At 40.9% G+C, this 10,252-nt stretch overlaps 1 pseudogene; it reads left to right on the top strand.

Moving 5' to 3' along the window:
• Nucleotides 1-1,551: 1,551 nt before the first annotated feature.
• Nucleotides 1,552-2,484, top strand: LOC112817971 (U2 small nuclear ribonucleoprotein B''-like; annotated as a pseudogene).
• Nucleotides 2,485-10,252: the final 7,768 nt, after the last annotated feature.

The raw sequence follows: 10,252 nt of genomic DNA, 5'->3' as shown, positions 1-10,252 counted from the left end.
GTTGAGAGAGAGAAGTAAAGGTTTTCAAGTTATGAACACATGGCCTCTCTAGGGGAAGGAAGGACACAGTGTCTCACAAGGGAACACACTATTTGTCTGAGAAAGACATTTTCCCTTTGCTCTCCGATTCTCCAGGCCTCTTTCTCATTATCTGGAACAAACACATTTGAAAAGATGCCCTTTTTTGTGGCATCAACGTACCCCTTCTATTATGGGCTGCATGGAGTCCCATCAAAATTAGTATGCTGAAGTCTTAACTCCCACTCCCTCAGAATGTGCCCTTCTTGGATATAGGGTCATTGCAGATGGAATTGGTTAAAATGAAGTCATATGGAGTAGGGTGGCCCCTAATCCAACATGACCGGTTCCTTACAGAAAGGGGAAGCCTGGAGGAACACAAACTTGATTGGCCACAAGCAAAGGACACAGAGCCAGAGAGTGGCCTGGAGAGATGCTCCACCATGAACTTCCAGGGAACATGGCACTGAGGACACCTTGATCTTGGACTATTGGCCATCAGAACTGCCAGACAATAAATTTCCTTTGCTTCAGCCCCTCAGGTCATGGTCCTTCGCATGGCAACCCCAGCAAACAGATACATCTTCCCTTGTCACCTGCCTCCCCACATGCAGAAGGCCCTGAAATGCGGAAAAGTCTGCCCTTCGATGTACTTTGCCACAGGAGGGATTCAAAGACACACACCTCTGATCTGAAGGTCATAACATGAGTTTCTCCTCCCCTGTCTTCAGAGACATTGCCCTTCTAGAAACATCCCAAATCCTGCTACAGCACTAGGGATGGGCCTGTACCAAATCGTCATACAAAACCCAGGCATAGCAGACCCCTATTGTTTCCCCATGGGCCAGAGCTTCGACTCCACTCTCAGAGATGTCTCCCGTAGGCACAACAACTGACAGAATGAAAATGGGGCAGTGAGTAGAACACGAGTGATGGTGTTTCTGAAACTCCCCAGGTGATCCTAACTGGGAAACCAATACCGAGGACCATTTAGCTCCACACTACTTCTCAAATTGTAATGAGCCTGGGAATCATCTGAGCACCTTCCTGAAAGAGCTTCTTTGGGATATTCCACTCTAATCACAGGCTTCTGATCACCCTACATCTGAGAGCTGACTGTGTTCCTCCAGGAGCCTGAACGTCTGTGGATACACCCTCTCTCCCCAGCTCACTGACAATCAAACCACGTCTCCTGCTTCTCCCTGGAAGGGGCTCATCCACACATCTAGGGCACCCATATTCCCTCATAACCTATGCCCCTGCGCTGATGGACTCAGGAGGTCCCAACATCATCTGTGTGTAGAAGTTCTGCTCCAATGTGGTGCCTGAGTCTCAGGATGACAGACACAATCTGAGACACCGACACCGAGGGACATTTGCAAAACAGTGACAGCATTCTTCAAAACTGTCACTACCACCGAGGACAAAGAAAAACAAGAGTGGTAACTAACCCAGATTAAAGTAACTATGGAAAGTTCGGTTCGTGGGGGACCAGTGTAGGCGTCAGGCAGTCTGAACAGTTTAACTCCAAGCATGGATATCAGACCAAATCATACAATTTACATCAACAATATGAATGGCGGAGCAAGATGGTAGAGGGGTAGGAGACCTGGATTTCGTCCGGTCTCAAGAATTCAGCTGGATAGCGATCAAACCATTCTGAACACCTACGAACTAAACCGGAGATCGAAGAAAAGAATAGCAACAACTCTCTGAACAGAAAAGTGACCACTTTCTGGAAGTCATATTCCATCCCTTCATCGTACATCAACAATATGAATGACAAAATTAAAAAAGAAGAGTTGAAGAGATCTCCGTATGCCCTGTTTTCTCAATTTGGCCATGTCGTAGATATTGTAGCTTTAAAGACCATGAAGATGAGGGGGCAAGACTTTGTTATTTTTAAGGAACTGGGCTCATCAGAAATGCCTTGAGACAGTTACAGGTATTTCCATTTTATGGTAAACCAATGCGAATCCAGTATGCAAAAACAGATTCTGATATAATATCTAAAATGCGTGGCATTTTTGCTGACAAAGAAACGAAGGAAAAGAAAAAAGCGAAAACTGTGGAACAGACTGTGACCACTGCAAACAAAAAGCCTGGTCAGGGAACTCCAAATGCAGCAAATACCCAAGGAAATTCAACACCAAATCCTCCAAACTATATTTTATTCCTCGATAATTTACCAGAAGAGACTAATGAGATGATGTTATCTATGCTGTTTAATCAGTTTCCTGGCTTCGAGGAAGTACGTTTGGTACCTAGGAGGCATGACATTGCTTTTGTTGAATTTGAAAATGATGGACAGGCTGGAGTTGCCAGGGATGCTTTACAGGGATTTAAAATCACACCGTCCCATGCCATGAAGATCACCTATGCCAAGAAATAACATATGGGAGAGTTGTCTTTAAAGCACTTGCTGTTATTTATAGTGTTTGTTTTGATAACATTTAGTCAGGCCATTTTTTAATAGTTGGGATGAGGGGGAGTGAAAGTAAATTTTTGTGAATGATTTTAAAAAATACCTAGTCTTTGTTTACCCTTAGTGAACTATGAAATATGAAGGCCTCAATTTTGTATAATAAATTTTTATTTGTATTCTTTAAAAAAAAAACAACAAAAAAATAAAGTAAGGAAGGAAAGAAGACAATAAAATAAATCCGTGACATGACTTGATCCATGATTTCTGAAAATGGACAAAAATGACATCATTGTAAGATGAACCATGAGAGATGATGGACTCTGAAAAACAAACTGAGGGTTCTAGAGAGGAGGATGGGTTAGCTTGGTGATGGGTGTTAAAGAGGGCACGTTCTGCGTGGAGCACTAGGTGTTATGCACAAACAATGAATCATGGAACACTACATCAAAAACTAATGATGTAATGTACGGTGATTAACATAATAAAAAATTTTAAAGAAAAAAAGTAAAAAAAAAATGACATCGTTGTAGCACTGCAGAAAATCTGTATATGGACAGTCATGAAAGGAAGGCATAACACTCATGTTGCTTACTTATCTGTGACAGTTTTATTGTGTTACAATGACCTTGACATAAGAAGACAAATATTCAGATATTCAGGGCAAAGTGCCAAGATGGTGACAAAGTATTCTCACATGGAACAGCAAAAACATATCAAAAGATGAAAAAGAACTTGTGACAAATCTGTAATGCTTGGTGAATCTAGGCAAAGAAGATGCTGCAGGCTTACCTTTCCTGTAGGTTTACATTTTCTGCTTTACATTTTCCATTAGATTGTTCATCATGCAAAGTGGGCATTGAATGACAGGTGAAGGCATGTGACATGCCTATGCTGGGATATTACATGGTACAGCCATTTGCAAGGATGATTTAGCAAGTGTGCAGCCATGGGGAGAATGAACAGTCATGGTGGTGAAGTGATCCCATATCCAGAACCACCAAGACAATCCACATGGAAGCAACTGACCAAGTCTCCACATCCCCTGATGTGTGGGATAGCCAACATTCAACTCTTTTTTTTTTAATTTGGAAATATCTTTATTTTTTCCTACTACTGCTGGAATGTTCTAAATTATTCCAAAAACAATTACAGAGGAAATTACAGCTCTTACAACCCTACCCAGATAACCAATATCAAGAATTTTTTATTCAACTTTTTTTAATTTAAATTCAATTAGCCAAGGTATAGTACCTCATTAGTTTTTTATATAATGTCCAATAATTCAAATGTATAATGGATTCCCAGGGGAATTCTACCAAACATTTAAAGAAGAAATAATACCTATTGTACTGAAGCTGTTTCAAAAAATAGAAATAGGAGGAAAATTTCCAAACTCATTCTATGAGGCCAGCATTACTGTGATCCCAAAACCAGGCAAAGACCCCATCTAAAAGGAGAATTACAGACCAATATCCCTGCTGAAAATGGATGCCAAGATACTCAACAAGATCCTAGCCAACAGGATCCAACAGTACATTAAAAGGATTATCCATCACTACCAGGTAGGATTTATTCCTGGGATGCAAGGGTGGTTCAACATTCACAAGTCAATGAATGTGATAGACTACATTAATAAAAGAAAAGACAAGAACCAACCATATGATCCTCTCAATTGATGCAGAAAAAGCATTTGAGAAAATACAGCATCCTTTCCTGATTAAAAGTGTAGGGATAGAGGGAATATTCCTCAATTTCATAAAAACCATCTATGAAAAGCCCACAGCAAATATCACTCTCAATGGGGGTTTCCCGTGAGATCAGGAACACGACAGGGATGCCCCCTCTTGCCACTACTGTTCAACATAGTACTAGAAGTTCTAGCAACAGCAACCAAACAACAAAAAGAAATAAAAGGCATTCAAACTTGCAAAGAAGTCAAACTCTCTCTCTTCACAGATGACATGATACTTTATCTGGAAAACCCAAAAGACTCCACCCCCAAATTACTAGAACTCATACAGCAATTCAGTAATGTGGCAGGATACAAAATCAATGCACAGAAATCCATTGTTTTCTTATACACTAACAATGCAACTGTAGAAAGAGAAATTAGAGAAACGACTCTATTTACAATAGAACCAAAATCATAAGATACCTCAGAATAAACCTAACCAAAGAGGTAAAGGATCTGTACTCTAGAAACTACAGAACACTTATGAAAGAAATTGAGGAAGACACAAAAAGATGGAAAAACAGTCCATGCTCATGCTCATGGATCGGAAGAATAAACATTGTTAAAACGTCTATGCTACCCAGAGCAATCTAGACCCTCAGTGCCATCCCGATCAAAATTCCAATGACATTTTTCAAAGAGCTGGAACAAACAATCCTAAAATTTGTATGGAATCAGAAAAGACCCCGGATTGCCAAGGAAATGTTGAAAAAGAAAAACAAAGCTGCGGGCATCACGTTGCCTAATTTCAAGCTATATTACAAAGCATGGTACTGGCACAAAAACAGACATATAGACCAATGGAACAGAATAGAGAGCCCAGATATGGACCCTCAACTCTACAGTCAAATAATCTTCAACAAAGCAGGAAAAAATATGCAATGGAAAAAAGACAGCCTCTTCAGTATGCTGGGAAAACTGGACAGCTGTATGCAGGAGAATGAAACTCGACCATTCTCTAACACCCTACACAAAAATAAACTCAAAATGGATGAAAGACCTCGATGTGAGACGGGAATCCATCAAAATCCTAGAGGAGAACATAGGTAGTAACCTCTTTGACATCAGCCACAGCAACTTCTTTCAAGATACATATCCAAAGGCGAGTGAAACAAAAGCAAAAATGAACTTTTGGGACTTTATCAAGATAAAAAGCTTCTGCACGGCAAAGGAAACAGTCTACAAAACAAAGAGGCAACCCACAGAATGGGAGAAGATATTTGCAAATGACCCTACAGACAAAGGGGTGATATCCAAGATCTATAAAGAACTTCTCAAACTCAACACCCAAAAAACAATCAAGTCAAAAAATGGGCAGAAGAAGGGGCGGCTGGGTGGCTCAGTTGGTTAAGCGACTGCCTTCGGCTCAGGTCATGATCCTGGAGCCCCGGGACCAAGTCCCGCATCGGGCTCCCTGCTCAGCAGGGAGTCTGCTTCTCCTTCTGACCCTCCTCCTTCTCATGCTCTCTATCGCTCATTCTCTCTCTCTCAGATAAATAAATAAATTTTTTTTTAAAAATGGGCAGAAGACATGAACAGACACTTCTCCAAAGAATACCTACAAATGGCTAACAGACACATGAAAAAAATGTTCAACATCATTAGCCATCAGGGAAATTCAAATAAAAACCACATTGAGATACCACCTTACACCAGTTAGAATGGCAAAAATTAACAAGGCAGGAAAGAGCAAATGTTGGCAAGGATGTGGAGAAAGGGGAACCCTCTTACACTGTTGGTGAGAATGCAAGTTGGTACAGCCACTCTGGAAAACAGTATGGAGTTTCCTCAAAAAGTTAAAAATAGAGCTACCCTATGACCCAGCAATTGCACTACTAGGTATTTACCCCAAAGACACAGATGTAGTGAAAAGAAGGGGCACATGCCCCCCAATGTTCATAGCAGCAACGTCCACAATAGCCAAACTGTGGAAGGAGGCGAGATGCTCTTCAACAGACGAATGGATAAAGAAGATGTGGTTCATATATACAATGGAACTCAGCCATCAGAAAGGATGAATACCTATCATTTGCAACGACATGGAAGGAACTGGAGGGGATTATGCTAGGTGAAATAAGTCAAGCAGAGAAAGACAATTATCATATGGTTTCACTCATATGTGGAACATAAGGAATAGTGTGGAGGACCACAGGGGAAGGGAGGGAAAAATGAATGGGAAGAAATCAGAGAGGGAAACAAACCATGAAAGACTCTGGACTCTGAGAAACAAACTGAGGGTTACAGAAAAGAGGGGGGTTGGGGGATGGGGTGACAGGGTGATGGGCATTAAGGAGGGCCCATGTGGTGATGAGCAACTAATGAATCAAACGCTACATCAAAACTAATGATGTGTTATATGTTGACTAATTGAACATAATTAAAAAAAAAAGAAATTATGATCCCCCAATTCCTCTTAACTGATCATGTTTCCCCAGGGTGTCCAAGTGAAGTCAGGTGTGCCAGGCTGGATTTTGCTCTTGCAGCAAGCTTTGAGATCTGAAAACCAGCCTTGGCGCACAGTGGTCAGAACAGGATTGACCTGGTATGTGTGTGTGGTCCCGGTAGGGACTCTGAGGGCTCAGATCTGTTCAGCTAGTCTGTCAGAACATCCTTGGCTGAACCAGGGCATGTAGATCTCACTGCCTGACCAGGTGGGAAGAAGGATTTGAGACTCAGACCAATTCTACCAAACTCTTACCAAATCTAAAGAGGAAGATACATTTCCTGACTTACTCTATGAATCTAGCATTAACTGACACCAAAACCATTTCAAGAAATCTATAGATTAGATCTCTCATTAACCAAATGTTAGTGAAAAATATGCCACAATGTATTTTAAAAGATAAGACATCTTTGGCGAAAAGTACTTTATCCTAGGAATGCAAGATCAGAATATTGAAAACTCAAGCCATGCAATTGATCATATTAAAAAAGAAAAATGGAAAGTCCCATGATCATCTCAATAGATACACAGAAAGCTTTTGACAAACTCCAACATCCATTTCTGAAAAAAACTCTCAGCCAACCAAGAATAGAAGGGAACTTCCTCAGCCTCATAAAGAAGACTGATGAAAACCTACACCTAACATTATATTTAATGATGAAATACTGAACGCTCTACCTTAATATTAGGATCAAAATAACAATTTCATGACACCAAGAAAAATGCATAATCTTTTAAATAATTCCAAAAAAGAAAATAAATAAATAACTATAATAAAAAGTAAAAAAAAAAAAAAGGATTCCTCTCCATTTCTTTTCAACATTGTTCTGGTTGTGCTAGTCAGTGCAATCACGGAAGAAAAAAACTAAAAGGCCTCTAGTTGGAAAAGAAGTAACATTCACTTCATTCACAAATGACAAAGTCATCTACATAGAAAACCTGATGGAATTTAAAAGTAAAGCTACTAACCAAAGAAGAATTTCAGGGTGAATGGACTGCTCCGGCTCAAGTTCACTGCTGCTCAACCTGTGGTCCCAGACCTGCTCTGTAGGTGGGCAGGTGCCTCTGTGCCTTTTCAGCAGTTCCCTACTGAAGACTGCAGTGCTCAGCCCAATGCTGAAGACTGGGGTGCAGTTCCCACTGCTCAGGCCACTGAATGGATAGGGACAAGCACTGAGTGGCCTGAGGCTGTTCCTGTACAACAAAATTGAAATAAGATTGATGGGAAACAAACTGAGGGTTTTAGGGAGGGGATGGGGGATGGGTTGGCCCAGGGATGGGTATTAAGGAGGGCACGTATTGCATGGAGCACTGGATGTTATATGCAAACAATGAATCATGGATCACTACATTAAACTAACGATGTACGGTATGGTGACTAACGTAACATAATTTAAAAAAGGAAATAAGATTGATGATATATAATATATAATATAAAATATAATTTTGAATTCAGTTAACCACACACTTTTTTGGAGATCTGTCCCTTTCTCAGCTCTATAGGAAATAAAATTACCAAAAAAAATCAGGAAAAAAAAGATGGACAGAAAATAGATTGTTTCTTTGAAAATCAATAATAAAAACTCCTAAAATTAATAAGGGAGTTTAACAAAGTTATAGAAAACAAAATCCATGGAAGAATGCTTTGTTTCCCTGTAAGCACTGCTTTAGCTGCATCCCACAAATTTGGACATATACCATTTTTATTAAAGTAGTTCAAGGTGGCATCTGATTGGAGACTTCCACTTGGACTGTTTATCAAGAAGTGTGTTTTCTGAGTTTAGATTATTTAGGAGAATTTCCTAATACCTTTTTGCTACTAATGTCTAGCTTCATTCCATTGGTCAGAGATTGTGTAATTTCATTCCTTGGTTTAGATTTGTTTTATGTCTCAGAATTTGGTCTATCTTGTTGAATATTTCATGTGTGCTTGAAAAGAATGTGTATCTGCTATTGTGGAGTAGTGTTCCATTTAGGTCACGGTGACTGATTGCATTTCTCAAGTTTTCCATATCCCTGGGGCACCTGGGTGGCTCAGTCAGTTAAGTGTCCACCTTCAGCTTGGGTCATGATCCTGAGGTCCTGGGATTGAGCTCCACACCTGGCTCCCTGCTCAGCGGGGAGCCTGCTTCTCCCCCCTCTCTGCCCCTCCCCCACACTTGTGCATGCGCTCTCTCACTCTCTCTCAAGTAAATAAAATCTTTAAAAAAAATTTAAGTTTTCCATATCCTTGCTGATCTTCTGTGCACTTGTTCCATAAATGACGGATGAACGAGTGTTGATATCTCCAAACATAATTGTGGGTTTCTGTATTTCTCTTTTCATTGCCCTCACAAATTTTAAAGCTCTGATGGTAGATGCATTCAGGATTGTTTTGACTTCCTGGTAAGTTGATCCTTTAATCGAAGTGTAAACTCCCTTCTCCTATCTACTACTTTTTCTGAAGTTTACTGGGCAAGATTTTAAACTAGGCACTCTAGCTTTCTTATCTTATTTGTAACAGCTCTGCAACAGCACTATGGTACAATTCACATACAATTTACCTACCTACAGTGCCCAGTGGTTTCAATCGTTTTATCACAGAGCTGTACAAATATTAATACACAACCAATTTTTAAACATTTTTATCACCACATGAAAAAACTTATAAAAAATAAAGTAAAAAACAAACAAACAAAATAAAACGTTATAGCCTTCAGTCATCACCCAAAGTAGCTTCATTCCTCCCAATTCTGGGTAACATAAACCTACTTTCTGTTTCTATACATTTGCCCATTTGGGACATTTCCTATAAATGGAATCATACAAACAGAATATATCATCTTTTGTGACTGTCTTAGCACAGTGTTTTCAAGGTGCATTCACACTATAGCATGTATCAGTACTGTATTCCTTTGTAAAAACTTTGTTAAATTTATATTTAATGTACATATAGTAAATGTCACTTTTTAATGTATAGGCCTAGCATTTGTCAAACAGCCCTCCCATCCTCACACCAGAAATTCTCCCTTTATCGTCACACTCCCTGTCCCCTAGACTCACTGAGACTCCCTCATAAACTTCCAAGAACCCATGCTCTAATCTGGGGACACTGTTTATCTTTGATCCACCTCAAACTCTGAATCAGAGACCACCCAGGGCCCTCAGGTGAATCCCCGGGCCCATTGTCACTGTGCCTGCCCAGGCCTCCTCCTCAAGACCCAATTCCCAGTTCAAGACCTGGGCCTCACCACAGGGTTTCCCCGGGTTCGGCTGGGACCTGAGGACAAGTGCAGCAGCTCCCAGCCCATCAGGCACTGCCCTGCTACAGCTCATCTACCCCTTCCCCTGATGCGCAGGCGCAGCAGTGGTACTGACAGCCCAAGGGGACCTCCAGGACCAGATTTCTCACCTACGCCTGTGAGACAACATGGCTGGGCCCTGTCTGCGACTTGCCCTTGGAAGGGCTGTTTTAAGAAATGTGCCAGCTTGGGGCCCCTCGGTTGCACAGTGGGTTAAGTGTGGGACTCTTGGTTTTGCTCAGGTCATGATCTCAGGTCTCAGGGTTGTGAGATCAAGCCCCGGGTCCAGCTCCATGCTCAGTGCAGAGTTGGCTTAAGACTCTCTCTCCCGAGGAGTAGGAGACCTGGATTTC

The sequence above is a fragment of the Callorhinus ursinus genome, unplaced genomic scaffold (assembly GCF_003265705.2).
Source record: "Callorhinus ursinus isolate GAN/ISIS: 27379988/994484 unplaced genomic scaffold, GSC_fseal_2.0 scaffold1660, whole genome shotgun sequence".
NCBI classification, from domain to species: Eukaryota; Metazoa; Chordata; class Mammalia; order Carnivora; family Otariidae; genus Callorhinus; species Callorhinus ursinus.
This window is presented reverse-complemented; position numbering and strand designations above follow the sequence as displayed.